Source organism: Myotis brandtii, unplaced genomic scaffold (genome assembly GCF_000412655.1).
Source record: "Myotis brandtii unplaced genomic scaffold, ASM41265v1 scaffold562, whole genome shotgun sequence".
NCBI classification, from domain to species: domain Eukaryota; kingdom Metazoa; phylum Chordata; class Mammalia; order Chiroptera; family Vespertilionidae; genus Myotis; species Myotis brandtii.
The window spans coordinates 479,955-498,093 of record NW_005370091.1 but is presented as its reverse complement, the minus strand read 5'-3'; the positions used below and the strand labels follow the sequence as shown (position 1 = coordinate 498,093).

The window sequence follows — 18,139 nt, the reverse complement described above, 5'->3', positions numbered from 1 at the left end:
AGGACATTATTTTTATGAGTCTCCTATTTTACAAATGAAAAAGTTGAGATGCTAAGAAGTTAAGTAACTTGCTCAAGGCTACAGGGCTGTTAAGTAGAGGAGTCAGAATTAAATCCTAGAAAGTCTGGCTCTCAAGTCCCTCCTGATAGGCATTGTGCTGTGTTACTCACAGACAGATATGTTCAAGATTAATGTTTGCTTACAAAATTTGCGTTAAAGTGTTCTTTTGAGTAATTATTTTCTTCAAGACACTTAAAACAAAATTTAATTTACATAAATTAAATAAAACGTGTTAGAGATAATCTATTTTATAAAGAGTATTATATTTATAAAATAAATACTGGTCTTCTTTACACACTGAGTTACTTTTCTTTTACCAATTTTCATCCTTCTATTTTTGATTTACACATGCACCATCTTAATGAAATCCAGAAAAAGAAAATAACCCAAAAGTCGGTGTACCTTTGCCAAGGTTAAAATGAATGGCTCTGGGTGTTATCTGTTGAAAGGCACAGGAATTTATTGCTCTTCTTCTGGCTGCTTCCTTATCTCTCAGAGAACCTCATAAGTTGGAAATCTACACAGGTACCTCAGAATTGTATGTTGAGTCATATGCTGAGCTTTTCTCAGTATTGTACTTCAGCCAAAAAGAATATTGAGTGCTGCGTAAGGATGCAACATGGCCTAGTGAAAAAAATATTGGATTTGCTCTCTCAAATCTTGGGTTCAAAATCAGATTCCATCAATTACTAGCTTTATAACCTTGCATAAATCACCCAACATCTGAGTTTTAGTCAACCTACTGGAGAATAAGGATAATAATACCTATATCAGATAATTATTTCTGAGGATTTAATTATAGAGCAAATAAAAGTGTGTTAATTTAATAAGCTTTAAATAAATAAGCTTTATTCTCCTTTTAGGGTCTTGATGTGAAGAGCACATACATTTCAAATGAATTTGGGTGTTTAAAATCCAAACTATATAGCTCATGATTTTTCTTGTATTAATTAACTTCAATATATATTCTTGCTTTACTTCACTTAAATATATATTTTAGCAGTATCATGCCACACCTGTGAAAGTGAAAGCGATGAGAAAAATCAAACTGCTTCCATGAGAAGTTTTGTTCAGAATAACAGACCTTAGGCCCTGTAAACTCCAGGTGAAAGACTGTTACAAATATATTTTTCCTCGTTCCTCATGGGCAATGAAGAAACCAATCTCTGTTTCAAAACAGTCATGTGTAATGTTGTCTTTCTCTCCTATGTAACTTGTATGACTCAAGTGGGAGATATTTTAGATATGATCCCAAATGATAAGGATTCTTTAGAGATTTATAAGAGCTTAATTTTGATGACAACTTCCTCAGAAATTAAGGTGGCAGATCTGTTTGCAAGAAAGCATTTTAGATGACTAGACTGCTGGTTCTCTGTGTTGTGTACTGGTATGTTCATGGGCACTTCGTTTGGGGAGTAGCAGGGGGTTAAGAATAATTTCACGTTCACCAGTACTTGTGAAAATAAGGAAAGAAAATCAATGCCTAATGACCACAGATTCACAGGCTAACAACTTGCCACAAAATATTTTGACGTAATATCTTCTTTGAAACTGGGTAGCCCTCTGACATGCTCCAATAAAGCGGAGTCATGGAGAAATATGCAAATGGTTTATCTGTATGGTAACCAAAGAGTTAATAGAGGTTACAGCTAGTCATTCAGGAAGAAGCCTTTCTAGAATCTGCCAGCTAGTCCCCTTGGAGCCTTGAAGCTTCACAGGGTTTCTACTGTTGTTAATTCCTACTGAGCTTATCATAGGAAAAAAAAAAGTCTAGTTGTTGATTCAGCAGTGCAACTCTATAGTTCAGGAAATCTTTGTTGTTGGACAGAAGCAGGACATTTGTTGCTAATAATTTTCCTAATAACTTACTGTGCCAGTTGGGAGGCATTACAAAGCTAAACTGGAGATATATATATATATATATAGTGTCTTTCAGGGAGAGCTATGATTGTGTCTACAGTTAAAGTCTCTACAATTAACAGGTATATTCCAGAGATGCTAAAATATTAACCTTATACTTTTTTTGCTGGGAGCTATAGTAATTTGTAACCATATCTTTTCCAGGAATTTGTTTGCATCCAAAAATGGGCAACTCCCAATCAGTTATTACATTTCTTGTAATCAGGAGATGAAGAAGTCTGAAATGTTTCCTCTTAGAATTAGCCAAAATACTGAAAGCCCACTAGAGAAAATTTAGGACTGTAATCTCTGTCTTAAGGATGGCTCCACAAAGAATGAGATCATCTTGGCTCATGTTAGACTTAGTAACTCAATTCCCAGCCTTGGATATTTCAGATATTCCTTGTGTCCTATCTATTTTTATAGTATAAAAGTGATTTTTTGGAAAGATGTATATTGCCTTTGCAGGTATTCCTGCCAGGCAATTCTTTGTCTTTCCATAAATTTTAAGGGACTATAGAAACAGTTTAACACATTTAATAAACAGACTTTATATGGAAATAATTTTATGATTTGTAGTGAGTTAAAGTTTATCTTAAAAAGTTCTGTTTTAGGTTTGCAAAGCAAACTAATCATTGGGTAATTTAACAGCCCATGGTATGATAATTTAAATAAAAACTCTATAATAAAAACAGACATGTAGATCAATGGAACAGACTAGAGAGGCCAGAAATAAACCCATGCTTTTAGGTTAATTAATATTTGACAAAGGAGGCAAGATCTTACAATGGGATAAAGATAGTCTATTCAATAAACAGTGTTGGGAAAATTGGAAAGATACATGCAAAAAGTGAAACTAGACCACCTCCTTGCACCATACACAAGAATGAACTCAAATTGAATTAAAGACTTAAATGTTAGACTTAAAACCATAAAAATTCTAGAAGAAAATATAGGCAGCAAAATCTCAGACATTTCTCATAGCAATATTTTTTTCTGCTATATCTCCTTGAGCAAGGGGAACAAAAGAAAAAAAATCAAACTAAAAAGTTTTTGCACAGCAAAGGAAACAATCAACAAAATGAAAAGACAACCCACTGAATGGGAGAAGATACTCATCAATGATGCATCAGATAAGAAATTACTATCCAAAATTTATAAAGATCTTATAAAACTCAAAAAAACAAACAATCTAATTAAGAAATGGACAAAAAACTTGAATAGACACTTCTCCAAAGAGGACATACAGATGGCCAATAGACATATGAAAAGATGCTCAACATCATTAATCAGCAGAGAAATGTGAATTAAAACCACAATGAGATATCACCTCACACCTGTCAGCAAGGATGTGGAGAAAAGAAACCCTTGTGCACTCTGGTAGGAATGCAGATTGGTGCAGCCACTGTGGAAAGCAGTATGAAGTTACCTCAAAAAATTAAAAATGGAGCTGCCTTGTGACCCAGTGATTCCACTGCTGGGAATATATCTGAAGAAACCTGAAATACTAATTTGAAAGAATATATGCACCTTTATGTTAATTGCAATGTTATTTACAATAGCCCAGGTTTGTAAGCAGCCCAAATGCCTATCAGTAGATGAGTGGATACAAAAACTGTGGTACATAATAGAATACTACTTGGCCATAAAAATGAAGGAAATTTTACCCTTTTGTGACAGCATGGATGGATCTGGAGAGTACTGTGCTAAGTGAAATAAGCCAGTAAGAGAAAGACAAGTACCATATAATTTCACTTATATGTGGAATCTAATGAATAAAATAAACTAACAACATAGAAACAGACTCATAGATACAGAGAACAGACTGACAGCTTTCAGAGAAGAAGGGAGTTGGGGTGGCTGCATGAAAAAGGTGAAGAGATTAAGCAAAAAAACTCCCAACAACCCCTCATAGACACAAACAACGGTATGGTGATTACCAGAGAAAAAAAGGGGTTGGGTGGTGGTAGAAGAGGATAAAGGGGGCATAAATAGGAATGGAAGGAGACTTGACTTGGGCTGATAAATACACAATGCAATATACAGATGATGTATTATAGAGCTGTACACCTGAAACCTATAAATTTTATTCACCGAGGTCGCCAGAATAAATTCAATAAAAATTAAAAAAAAATGACATCACATGATTGTCTTGCAACTTGCCCAATATAAAAAAGAGAAGAAAAAAGAAACTCTAAAAGAAACCCTCAGTTCCAATATTCACTCACTCTTCCTCCAAGCTAAGGGGAAATCTAGACTGTGTATTGGAGGCAGTGTTTAATAAGTTGAAAAAAAGTCAGTGTTTTTTTTTTTTTAAAAAAAGACATATCTCTTTATAAAATTATTTTGCTTCCATTTGTAAAAGTGACAGCTCAAGAGGATGCTCCTATAACTGACAAAAAAGCAGAGGAGCAGCAGGTTAGATGGCTTTTAATAGGCCTTGCCATCCTGAGTTTGCACTGGTAAATTACAGGTTCACATTGGTTTGGGCCCAAGTTTTTTGTATAACTTCTTCTTAAGTTTATTTATATAATTTGTTCCTACCAGTGCCCTGGGTCATTTATTACTTCTATTATCTTCCCTCTTTGAAGAGATTCTGCCAGAATTCCTTAACAACCGTCTCTGAGTCTGTTTCTTCTCTCCTTAAATTTAAGATCAACGATTTGCTGGCACCGTGTGCTTTGAGCCTGTTTTGCTGCTGGCCTGATGATTATCTTTTTCTGTGGATAAATAGAAGTACATGTAATTCACCAAACTGGTCTGTTTTGCGTGTGGAAACACCTTCCAGAAATATAAAACTCTAAAAAAAAATTTAAAAAAATCTTACATTCAATCATTCAATGATAATTGAAGTAGATTCTTAGTATTATATTCAGATACTTCACTGACTTCTAAAGATTGTTTTCCTTTTTATGTACTTTGTATTTTGCTCATGGTTTGAGACAGGCATTCTTTGACTATCAGATGTTTGCTTTTCTCAAGAAAACAAACTGGGAAACCTTCACTCTAACTTATCTTTGGCTCTGAGTACCTGCTGCTTAATTATTAGAATCCCTGTTTGTTCAGATTTGTTTCTTCACCTAACATAACCTCAAAATTATTTAATCATGTTGATTAGAATTATTTTATTAAAAATGTAATTTTAATGTTACTGTAATTAACTGGTTGAAAAAGGAAACCCTTTAATGTTAAGCAATAATTTAAAATTATTTTAATAAATTTTAATTAAATGATGTCAAGTTGAAGTATTAAAAATTTGAAACTTTTAAGCATCAAAATTCCAATTTGTAGGCCATTAACAGGATCTATAAATATTTATTTTTCTATGATATACTGTATACATAATTTATATGAATGAGTTTAATAATATTCTAATGGTTGAATTTAGTAATGCAGCTACATGCCAGATTTACTGAAACTTTCTCAACCAGATATTCTGTATAATTAGGGATTCTTTAAATCTCTTATAAAAAAAAGAAAGCCCAGTTATCAAGATAATCTGTGCTTTTAATGTGTTCCCACAGATTTTTATAGATACATAAAAGCTAATTACTAAAGATAAGAAATTTAAAAGATACACTGCAGTAATATGTTTTATGTTCAAGTTTAGATTCTGTTATGTGAGGGTTGCTTCTTGCTGTTCTGGGCATTGGTTCAGACACTTCATCCAAATAATATCTTACGGATTTCTTCTAACTTGGAATTTTATAAATATAAAAAAGCAATTTATTGAGAGAAAAATGAACTTGCACTGTGGATTATATACCGGTAGTGCCTACATAAAGATTGTAGGAATCATAAACATACATATAAAGAATTACAGCCCTTTCTAAAAGTCTAGCTTTCTAGAGGGAGGGGTACAATCAACGGCAAGTGAATAAAAATGAAGATAGAGGATAGATTACTATTGATAGGTAAAGAGTGTTGGTTGTTCAAAAATATTTGTCCTCTCCCTCCATAATTATAGAATTGCAGCTAAGGTAAATTAAAGACTATACAACACTAGATAAGTTAAGGGTGGCATGTCCCAGTCTTTCTTAGAGGTAGGAGTGTCCATGTGCTTAAATTCTTACCAAAGGTATATGAGAAATTAGGTGTAACACTTCTGGATCTGGGTCTTAAAACATGTCTAATGAGCTGAAAACATGTGGCTGTAGCCCAGTTGCACCCAAGGCAGAAGAGGAAAGTGCCCCAGAGGACAGTGAAGTAAAGGGTGGGTGGGAGACACATGGTTCCTGGACCACGTGGACTACAGACACATGTCAACCTGGAGTACTGTGATTTTAGACCTGGTTCTTACATCACATAGCTTTCACTCTAAGCGTTGGCTATGAGTACCAGCAGCTTAATTATTAGACTTCCTATTTGTTCAAGTTGCACTCTCTCCTCAGCAGATCTTGGGGTGGCTCACAACTCTTCTCAGTTCCACTGTAGTCTCTCCTTTGCAGGGGCCTGAGCCAAGCTTTTTGCTCTGGCTTTAGTTCTGATGTTCTGCCATGTCTTCCATTTATAGGACCTTGATGTAGCCCCGAGGCCTGTGGATATTCCAATATCTCTCCTACAACCCTGAGCGGTCCTCATTTCTTTTCCAAGCATCATTCTTTATATTTGCTAAGTAGACTTTTTTCCTACCATCCTTCCAATGATTTTATCCCCCCCCCCCGCAATAATTTTAATAGACAGTTCACACTCCTCTCTCCTTTAAAAGGCAGACTTGTTAGAAAGCTTGTATTTGACTCACATGTTCACTCTATCTTTAGTTAAATTGGGACCAGTTCCCTGAGGTAAGACTGCTAGTCCTGTGCCATTCTTTTTTTTTTTTTTTTAATATATATTTTCATTGATTTCAGAGAGGAAGGGAGAGGGAGAGAGAGATAGAAACATCAATGATGAGAGAGAATCATTGATTGGCTGCCTCCTGCATGCCCCCTACTGGGAATCGAGCCTGCAACCTGGGCATGTGCCCTTGACTGAAATCAAACCCGGGACTCTTCAATCTGCAGGCTGACACTCTATCCATTGAGCCAAACCAGCTAGGGCCTGTGCCATTCTTCATCTTCAGCTAATGCTCCAATCGGGAACCTGAGCCAGGTAGCTGCTTTGCTAACCTCAGGATTTATGTAGATGAATCAACTCATAATGGTATCTTTTTACTACTTCAGTAATTAAACTCATTCAAAAGGCATCAACAACATCCTATTAATGAAATATATTCCCAACCTACCCATATTATTTCTCTCTTAAATAAATGATACATTGTGTTTTTATATATTTTTAAGTTAAAAGAATAACTGACTCTTTCTCAGCCACCCCAAACAATAAATTTCTCTTTGTAATGTCAAGGAGGAAGCATGATGCAGAAAAAACACATATTTTGGGCTTACAAGTTAAGATCTAGGCTCTATCCCAGTCCTTCCATTTACTTACTATTTGACTTTGAGCAACAGAATTAGTAATTATTGGCCTTCATTTCTTTATCTACAAAATTGCTATTAATAATACCTGTTACCCAGAATAGTTGTACATCATGAAGTCACACCTAAAATCTGACCTGGATTTAAAATTAAATCTCTCCAGTCACACTTATTTCTAAATTATTCATTTTAAAGACTAAATGATATTTTTTATGTATAGATTATAAGTATGTTTAATAGTTATATTGCAATTGAACTTTTGTCTAAATGAGGATAAATTATTTTATTAACATTTCTATCCGTATCAAACTGTTGAATTATGTATAGCTTTCTGTTTTTTTAAACCACAACTGACATTTTAAAAAAATTTATATTTTTAATGATTTCAGAGAGGAAGGGAGAGGGAGAGATAGAAACATCAATGATGAGAGAGAATCATTGATTGGCTGCCTCCTGCATGCCCCACATTGGATATTGAGCTTTGACCAGGAATCAAACTGTGACCTACTGGTTCATAAGTCGACAATCAACCACTGAGCCATGCTGGCTGGGCTATTTATAGCTTTCTGAAAAGGAGATTGTCCTTAATTTTAGGAGTATTTTACTTTCACATTTATTTGCCATTGTTATTTTATCCATGCATGTTTCTGTGTGTGTGTGTAAAATGCATATTTTTAAGAGAAAAACTAGATGATTTTTAAGAATAATATGCTTTAGATTTTCATTGAATTTATTATAGCATGGAGTGTATTTATATGGTACCATGATTACTAATTCCTAATCCAACATCAAGAGCTTTACAGCTTCTATTAGGCTCGGTAGGAAGTGGTGAATGGTTCAGGGTACAGGATTTCCTATTTTGTAACAGACTTTTTTTCAGTAGCAATATAGCTAAGCTACTGGCCAAGATGAGTTGATTTAGCTTTCTTAGCTTGAATCTACCCTGCTGCTCTCTTGGGAGGATATGTCCTAAGAACAAACTATTCTAAGAGGTTTAGCAGGGAGGGAGCTGGCATTAAACACTTCTGTTAAGATCATGTTGGAATCAATGATCTAATCCTGGTAGAAGTGAATTATTGACTTCTTAATGTATAAGGGAGGCATTGGCTCCTGAAGTTTGGTGCACTGTGCTTCTCCCCCAGGGAATAGGGATCTGCTAAAGCCTTAAGGAATGTGAGGAGTTACCTCTTGTGGGAGGAGGAAGTGGGCTCTTTGAAATTCACAAAGCAGGTTAACATTTCTTCCTTCTATCTTAATATTTAAGAAAGCATGGGCTTTATATATATTAGTCCTTGTGTAATGGCCCACAAATATGGCAGTGATATAGCAGATGAAATAAATGAAATCTGGTCATAGGTGTTCAGAAACTTACACGACCTGTAAGGAAACAGAGAAAGATTGTTTTTATCAGCTTAAGAATAACATATCAAAGGCTTTAATTCTCTTTCTAGATAAAAATAGCTTTATTTTATTTCTAGTTTGATAGACAATATACAATGATATAGAAAATTCAAATAAAATAGAAAATACAAAGGGAACTATAAGTAGTTCTCAGTACTATTATTCAGGCCAATATTAATTATTCAAGCTTGTGTAGAGATGCATTTAGATATCTTTGGCAAATATGCACACATAGACACATACTTATGTATACAGGGTGAGGCAAAGGTTTACAATTGTGAGTATGTGAACCACAGAGTTTATTCTTGTATTATTATTGTATTCTTTTCCATATGAGCAACTTTAACCTACTTTTGCCCCACCCTATATGTGTATGTATGCATGTATAGATACATGTGTATATATTTTTATTTACATATATCTTTATGTATGTCTTTATATCCTATATCAATGGTTCATAATTGGGAACCATGCTTTCCCTCACCTATCAAATTGAGAATCAATGACTCACTGAGCCACATTTATTGTGGACTGTATAAAACCTCTCATGATCTATGACAGCAGTAAGTTGAAAAGCATTGTCCATATTCTATTTTGTCATTAGCAGCCTGCTATTTCTACTATATCAGGATTTTATATAGAGATAATTGGTTTTAAATGTTGAATTTTTAGAACAGTGACTATTTCCACATAATTCCTACTGTGAACATTATTTGGACTAACACTGATAAAATAATTGCCATTCAAGATGAATGAATTTCACTGCTGATTCAAGATCTCTTTGTAATTTTGACTTCTATTATGTATTGGACAGAGTGATGATTATATCAATCAATCAACATATTTAGTAATGTCAATAAAATATAAAAGTACCCCTATTAATGAACTTGAATGACCTGTTTATTATGAAGATAACAGAGGTAATATACACAGGTATTGGGCATCTCTTTTACACTGTAGATCCACTTGGCCTCATTTTCTTTCTAATCATGGTTGCAGAGAACAGGTCTGCACACATGTTGACCTGTGTTGTATAAGTGCAAGCAGAATGGCCTGGCCTCAGTCCATATGGGCCTTCTTTGACGTCTGCAGCCTGGGGTGCTTGGACACACATGGAAATGTGGGAGAATTTGTGACCCATGTGACAAATCTTGACCAATGGGAATGGGAGCTGACAGATAAATGCTCTATACTTTCATCCTTCTCGTGGATGATTTGGAGGTATAGTACATTCAATAAGTCTTTTCAGAAGGTCCCACCCACTTGTACCTAAGAGTAGCCAATCCCATATTCTACTTTTTTAAATATATATTTTAAATATATTTTAATAATTTTTTACAGAGAGGAAGGGAGAGGGATAGAGAGTTAGAAACATCGATGAGAGAGAAACATCGATCAGCTGCCTCCTGCACACTCCCTACTGGGGATGTGTCCACAACCAAGGTACATGCCCTTGACTGGAATCGAACCTGGGACCCTTGAGTCCGCAGGCCGACGCTCTATCCACTGAGCCAAACCGGTCAGGGCTCCATATTCTACTTTTATATCAGCTCTTCCTCCCTTTGTATCTACTCTTATCCTTCCTGGTCTGTCCTATCCTTCACTCTTGCTCCTGCAATTGGAATTTTAAATAAATCACTCATGCATCAGACATTCTCTCAGACTCTGCTTTTGGAGTTTCATAGGCTGAGAAATTACATCAGAAAAAAAGCATTTAAAAACTTTTACTTGGTCATTTGCATATGGTGGTTTCTTTTACTTTAAATTATAGAAAAGTTAATTACTAGAGGATAGACTTTTGAAATTAAACATCTGCTGAAAATGATCCCAAGCTGTTAATTTTTAATTATTGTTTTTGATTTTTAAAAACCAATTTCTGGTCATCTATTACTTCCTCTAAAAACATTTAATATTTTTTAAAAATTTAGCAAAAGTTACCATTTAATTAACTCAGCAAATGACAGAAAATTTTAAAAAAGACATAGAAAATTTACATGTATATTCTTTATTATTTAACTGTAATTTGAGTTAATACAAATTCATTACTTGTTTACTTAGACTGCTAAGAATGTAAGTTTGATCATCTGCATTTCATGCAAAGATTTGTTACTCTTGTAGAAGTGAAACACAAAGAATCAAATCCTACATTTCACTCTTTTTTTTTTTTTTTAGAGTGTGGAAGGGAGGGAGGAGACAAAGAGAGAAACATGGATGTGAGATGAGAGAAACACATTGATTGGTTGCCTTCTGCACGTGCCCCAACCAGGGCCGGGGATTGAGACTGCAACCAATGTATGTACCCCAGACAGGAATAAGAACTTGGGACCCTTCAGTCCAAGGGCCAACACTCTAACCACTGAGCAGGACTGGCTAAGGCCTACATTCCATTCTTGTAGAATAAACTCAGAATAAACCATTACTTTGGTATAACAATGATAATAAATGTCTTAAAAATCTGAACAAAATAGGAAAGATATTGCCTTCAAGTCCACAAATCAATAATTGATACAAAAATGAGTTGTAAATGATAAAGCACTGTGTAAATTTAAAATTTCATTAGCTATATAAGATTGTAAATATGCTTCTAAATTCGAACTCCTATATTCTTTATGGATAAAGAATATCTTCCCTAACCTTTGGCCACTAGATGTCATGGCAGCTCCATATGAGAAGCCCAGGGTGAAGAAGGGCTGCTGGCTGAATTGCCCATTATAAGACCGGCTGCTCTGTTGCAGAGAGGTGTGTCATCCTATGTCGTATAAAACCAGTCATTTTACAAAATGCAGAATCATCTTCAGCCAACATAAAAATGCAGCTAGTTCTGGGTCTTTTTAATGTGGTTTTTAGAATAAATGTGTTGATAGAAAAGAAAATGGTTGAAACCATTTAAAACAAATTCTGCTTTTGGATAATGCCATTGTTCTGTATTCACTCTAACTCTTTCAAAGGAACCACACATAATCCTGTGAGCACTGAAAATGGAAAGCAAAAAGGAAGTTTCTAAAAACCAACTGATTACCCCAAGACATACTGGCTAATGGAAAGATGTGGGGTAAAACAGCATAGCTCTTGGGCAATCTACGTCTGAGAGCAAAGACAATGTAGCATGAGTTAGTAGTTAAAAACATGGGTTTTGAAGTCTCCAAAGCCTGGGATTTGACATGGATCTTGCCTTTAATAGTTATGTGATGTTTTATATCCTCATGTATAAGGAAGAGTTGATAATATAACAAAGGATTGTTTTAAGGTTCAGATAAGATTTTGGAGAAAAGCTCTTGGTACAGTACACTGCACATTGCAAGCATTCAGAAATTCATTATGAAAGTGGAATTTCACACCTAAAATTTTAAAATAAAAAGCTCAATACTTTAAATGTAGAGAGAGAATAGGCCTTTGTAAGTTTTAAGGCAAGAAATAGCCCCATAAACAGAATATAATATAAACAACCCCTCCTAAAGTAAAGCTACATCATGGATGTTGAAATAGAATCTACTTGTGACTGTGGTCACGGAAAGGAATTTCTTGCTGAAGTGATCCTCATCAATATCTGCAGTGGCACATCCCCCCTTTTATTATTACAGTTTCTTATAGTGATGACAGTGTCCAAAAGACTCTTGCTTTCCCATCTCCTTACATTCCACTTGAGCTTTGGCAATCCGAGTCAGATGGCCTTCCTTCTGCTAGTCCACCTATTTCCACTAATTCTGACAGTGGAGCATTTAATGTGGACAGAGCAGCAGGTCATAATCCCCAAACTAAATATCCCAAAGCTTCTAAACCAGAGAGGATCCAATGACACCTTCTTCATATGCACAAAATAATAGGATATTGGAGGTATGAGGGCATCAGCCATCTTTCTTTAAATGTGGCTCTTCCAAAATGGTGATGTGTATATATGATACCTAAAAAAATAACTCATATTTATCTGCGTGTATTTGGATAATGACCAGAAATAAAGACTTTGATATTTTAAAAGTGTTTTAGCACATAATATGAACATACATGTATTTCAGAGGGATGAAAGGGGAAAATAATAGGACAGGTGTGGTGTGACTCTGTTAAGAAAGGCAAGATCAAGGAATAGTCATGGTGAGAGAGGCTTCGCCATCCATTTGTATGGCTTTGCTGGCTTCAGTGGGATTTAACAGTTTGTTTTTTCCCGACTTGCTACAGCTTTCAGAAAACTTTGGTGTAAAATCTGAACAAAGAGACTGAAGATGAGGTAAAAAAAGAGAAAAGTCTAGTGAATAAAAGGATTTACTTCAATAACTCCCCAAATCCTACCACAAGTGAAATGATCATTTCAAATACTATAAAGCAGAAAATGAATCAGCCACAGCACTAACAACTACAGTATGAGACAATGATTCATATGAAGGGCAGCATAATTACTGTGAATATCAGATTGGGTTTCAAAATGAGGAAAGAGCATTTTAGTACATTCTTGGCTAAGGATAAACATAATTGATTTATGGACACTATGAGGGTCCAGCTTATCTGGAAAATATATTGTATTTCATGTAGAAATTAGCTGGAAGGCATTTTCCGCATTTCTATGTAAAACCCAATAGCCACATGCCAGGGAAGCGAGGAGGAACAGTGGCCGGAGCTGTGATTCGGAAGCTCAGCATCAGGCATGTCAGAGCTTAGCCCATTGCAGGAAGGCAGTGGCGAGATCATGGGTGCACACAGCTTGAGAGAGGATAGACAATGGTTTATCTATTCATTTACCTAATTATTTAAAAATTAGAAATAGCCTCCTTCCCCAAGCTATTCTGAAAAAACTTCTTCAGTCCTGCTTCTCAGGGAAACTGTATACATCCCTCTAACCCACAGCACAGCACGGTGCCTTTCCGAAGCTCCTTTGCACTATGAGCTTCACACCAATACTGAGTTTAAAGGGTTGGGAGAAATCACTCTTAGGAATATACATATTTTAATTGCTTTCAGAGTGGAAGGGAGAGGGAGAGAGATAGAAACATCAATGATGAGAGAAAATCATCATTGGCTGCTGCTTCCTGCACACCCCCTATTGGGGATCGAGCCTACAACCCAGGCATGTGCCCCTGATTGGAATCCAACAGAGGACCCTTCAGTCCGCAGGCCATTGCTCTATCCACTGAGCCAAACTGGCTAGGGCTAGAAATATTTTATAAATAAAATTGATGGGTCCTGTTAGGCTCTTTGAGTCATTTGTACTGAGTGACGAGAGCCTCTGGTTAAGTGGAGCTAATTTACTGCTCTGTTTATTGAGGCAGGTCAGGGTACTGGTTAAGATCAGAGACCCAGTCAGACTTCCTAGGTTTGAATCCAGGTTCTGCCAAGTATAAGCTGTGTGACTTAGGCAAATTATTTAACCGCTATATACCTCAGTTTTTTTATTTGTAAAATGGGTGACACCTACCTCATAGGTCTTTATGATGGTTAAATTAATAAGTGCCTGGCTCAGTGTCATGTGTTTGCTAACTAGTAGTTAAAGATTTGATCTTTTCAATAACCATGTGATGAAAACAAGACATACAGGATAAGAGAAGAGACCTTTAAAGATCATTTAGTTTAAATCCTTCATTTTAAGATATAAAAAAAAGTCTTTGAAGTTCTAGTACTTCATAAAGTGGTATAACTGGCATCTGAAAACAGGTTTCTTAATTTGATGGCTGTTTGCCCCCTGCAGAATTCCTACAAATAAATATAAGAAAGGGCCCTGGCCTGTGTGGTTCAGTTGGTTGGCTGTTGTCCTGTGCACCAAAAGGTTGCTGGTCTGATTCCCTGTCAGGGCACATGCCCAGGTTGGCAAGGGGTGAGCGATCAGTAAAGTGATGTTTCTCTCTCTCCCTTTCTTCCTCTCTCTAAAAATCAATTTTAAAAATCTTTAAAAAATGTAAGAAAGAAGAGTTCATAAATATATATTTTTTAATCTAAGAAATACTATGATGGCCCTGGCTGGTTTGGTTCAGTGGATAGAGCGTCGGCCTATGGACTGAAGGGTCCTGGGTTCGATTCCGGTCAGGGGCATGTACCTTGGTTGCGGGCACAACCCCAGTAGGGGGTGTGCAGGAGGCAGCTGATCGCTGTTTCTCTCTCATTGATGTTTCTAACTCTCTATCCCTCTCTCTTCCTCTCTGTAAAAAATCAATAAAATATATTTAAAAAAAGAAATACTATGATAAATGCAGTAGTAATATTAGGAATTTAAGTTGTAATGAATAATACAAAAGCATATTGATATTAAAAAGTATATGCTACAATTAGGTTTAGCTTCATATACCAGCAAATCCTTATTAAATGTCTTAAATAAGATAAAAGTTTATTTCTCTTCTGTATGAAAGGAACAAAAAAGAGAGTACAGGGCTTTCATGGTGGCTCTATGGTCATCAGAAACTCAGGTTCCTTCTGCCATCTGATTCCATCATCCTATGAATGGCTGTCATTCTCAAGGTCACCTCTTGGTCCAAAATGGCTGCTGGCACTCCTGCTGTCATGTCAGCTGTCCAGAATGCTGGAAGGGGTAAGGGAGAAAGGACAACCAGATATTTTCTAAATGAGTTAGTGTTTTTTCAGCAGTCTTCTAGGAAATTTCATATCATTTTCCACTTAACGTCTCATCCAGAATTTTGTCACATGTCATGCCTGGCTATAAGGGAAATTCCAAAGTGCTTTTAACCAATTATCAATTAAAATGTGGGTTCTCTATGAACGAAAGAGGGTAATGTATATGGGATGGTAACTAACCATCTCTGCTATAGAGTTACTTTTTCCTACTCTCTTTCCTCCTCATATGTCCTTTTCTCTTGCCTTGAATCCAAAAGGTCAGCCTTGAACTAAAAAAACACACACACATTCCATATTGGAGGGGATCACATTTCTCCTTCTAAAAGGATGGTGCATCTGCGTATTAGGACCTTACTATTGTAAGAAACAAATCAATTTTATAAGGAAAACTATTATAAATTACAATGGCGTTTTATGGAACTCAAAGGTAGGAAGGAAGAATTCCAAGGAGATCAGACATCATGGAAATATAGGCAGCATTTTCTTTCAATTTCCTGTCCTTGCTTCTTTCTGCACATGATTTTTCTTCCTCTTTGAAGACCTGTTTCTTCTGTGCCCAAGGTCAGCCTGCCAGTAAGAGACAGACCTGAGATTTGCATCCACCTTTTAATTTAAACTCTATGATAGTAGTTATTTTAAAGTTCTGCACCTCCTGTTCTACTGAAAGCAACAGAATCCCTTCTCCTTATTGATTCCCTGTCAGCTCCCAATTACAGTGACTTTTGATGTATTTCAATACAATAACTGCCTAAGTGGACCAGAACTTTGAAATTGGACTTCCAAAATGCTTTACATTTGGAAGTCTGTGATACTACTTGGCACTGCATACTAAGCAATGTTCCATTCTCAGATGTCTTCTCTTCTCAAGCTATATATTTTCAGTGATTAGTGTCAAATGGTTTAACTACCACATCACACACTGATGGCATTTCCATTTTAGACCTGCTCTTGAATCTCAGATCCTTATTTTATGTGAATATTTGTCACTTTCACTCAGGTGTTTCTTAGTATCTCTCATACTACTCAGGTATTCAATAATCTTTCTGTCCCTTCATTTTTACTGTCAGTTAATTCCAAGTCCTACAGAATCTGTCACCTGAAGCTCTATTTCTTATGGGTATTGCTATAAGTAATAGCCTTGTAATCCTGTTTTTGTAAATTGCAGCAGCCTCCTAAGTCTTATCTGTCTTCATGCTCATCTATTCTCTGAATACAGTTATGTCACTTTCCCACTTAAAATTAATCAGCCATTTCCTTATTACCTGCAGAACAATAATCACATTTCAAGATGGCCATAGAAGGCTGTTTACGATCTGCTTTTTTTTCTATCTAGCCAATTTCATCTCCATTGAGTCCTCCATGTGCTTTGGCTTCACAGAACCATTTGCAATTCCCTAACTGCAACAGCAAAGCTTACACGTCCATGAAACTGAACATGCTTTTACTTTCTTCACCCTAAATGCCCTTGTGGAGCTCAGTCATCTTCGTGAACTCCTGCTTACCATACGAACTTCAGTTCTTCTCTGAAGGCCTTCTTGGTCAGCATGTTACCTCTTCCCTTTGTACTTTCCTCTATCTTTCTTTCAGAAGTTAGTTTCTTTCCTTTATCGAAGTACATATTGTGCATATTTGAGAAAGCAGAGGAACAGTCTAAAGCAGATGCTGCAGTTTCTGGTGTGTCCTTATGCATTAAAATGATGTAATCAGACATATGGCTGCTCAAATGAGAACCAAAGTACCCAGCCTCCCTTGCAGTATGTGTGGCCATGTGACTGGGTTCTTTTCCAAATGCTTTGTGTACAGAATGGTGTGTGCAGCTTTTGACACATGCTCTTTAAAGTAAAAGATATGCCCTTCCCTTACCCCTTTTGCCCTCCTATCCACTGACTGGAACACGGGTATAGTGAACTATTTTTTTAAAATATATTTTATTGATTTTTTACAGAGAGGAAAGGAGAGGGATAGAGAGTTAGAAACATCGATAAGAGAGAAACACCGATCAGCTGCCTCCTGCACACCTCCTACTGGGGATGTGCCCGCAACCAAGGTACTTGCCCTTGACTGGAATCGAACCTGGGACCTTTCAGTCTGCAGGCTGACGCTCTATCCACTGAGACAAACTGGCCAGGGCTATAATGAACTATTTTTGACTATGCAGATATGGGCAATGCCCTGGGATGGCAGAGCAATAGGCAGAAGAGGCCTGTGTCCCTGATACTGTGGAGCTGCCATATCACTCTGGATGCTTACATCAGACTGTTGTGTTCAAAAGGTAAACTTCTTCATTGTTTAAGCCCCTGTTTAGGATATCTACAGACTCAGATACACCAGGTCCTATTGCCTTGGTAACATGCCCACTCCACTAGAAGACTATAAAGAGCCTGGAACTTAGATTTATTAATATTTGCAAACTTAACGCCTAGCAGAGAGCCTAAAGCACAACATGCCATCAATAAAATATTGTTTAGAGAAGAGATAAAGTTGTAAATGAATACAAGTTACAACTTATGTGCAAAAACAGCAATATTCTTTGTGTTCTTATAATCAACATAAGCTTACTCAGGTCCCCATTTTTGTTGATGAGGGTTGTGGACCCCAAAATGAAAGTACCTGTGAAGATGGACTCCTGATGGCTAACTGGGCTTCAATTTATAAACAGAGTCTAGTAATCATTGCTGAACAGGGGCCTCTCCTGCTCTTTGTGCTCAGGGAGAAGCCGCACTGAGCTGCCTGCCTGCTGCCCCGTGCTCCTGCTGTCTGAGTCGACCCTTATTGGAGAGCTCCTTGGATTGAAATTTGACCAGTAGGATTGA

The 18,139-nt window shown here is 36.4% G+C and overlaps 1 pseudogene; it reads right to left on the bottom strand.

Moving 5' to 3' along the window:
* Positions 1–16,944, bottom strand: part of LOC102244674 — a 74,923-nt pseudogene extending 57,979 nt beyond the window's left edge.
* Positions 16,945–18,139: the final 1,195 nt, after the last annotated feature.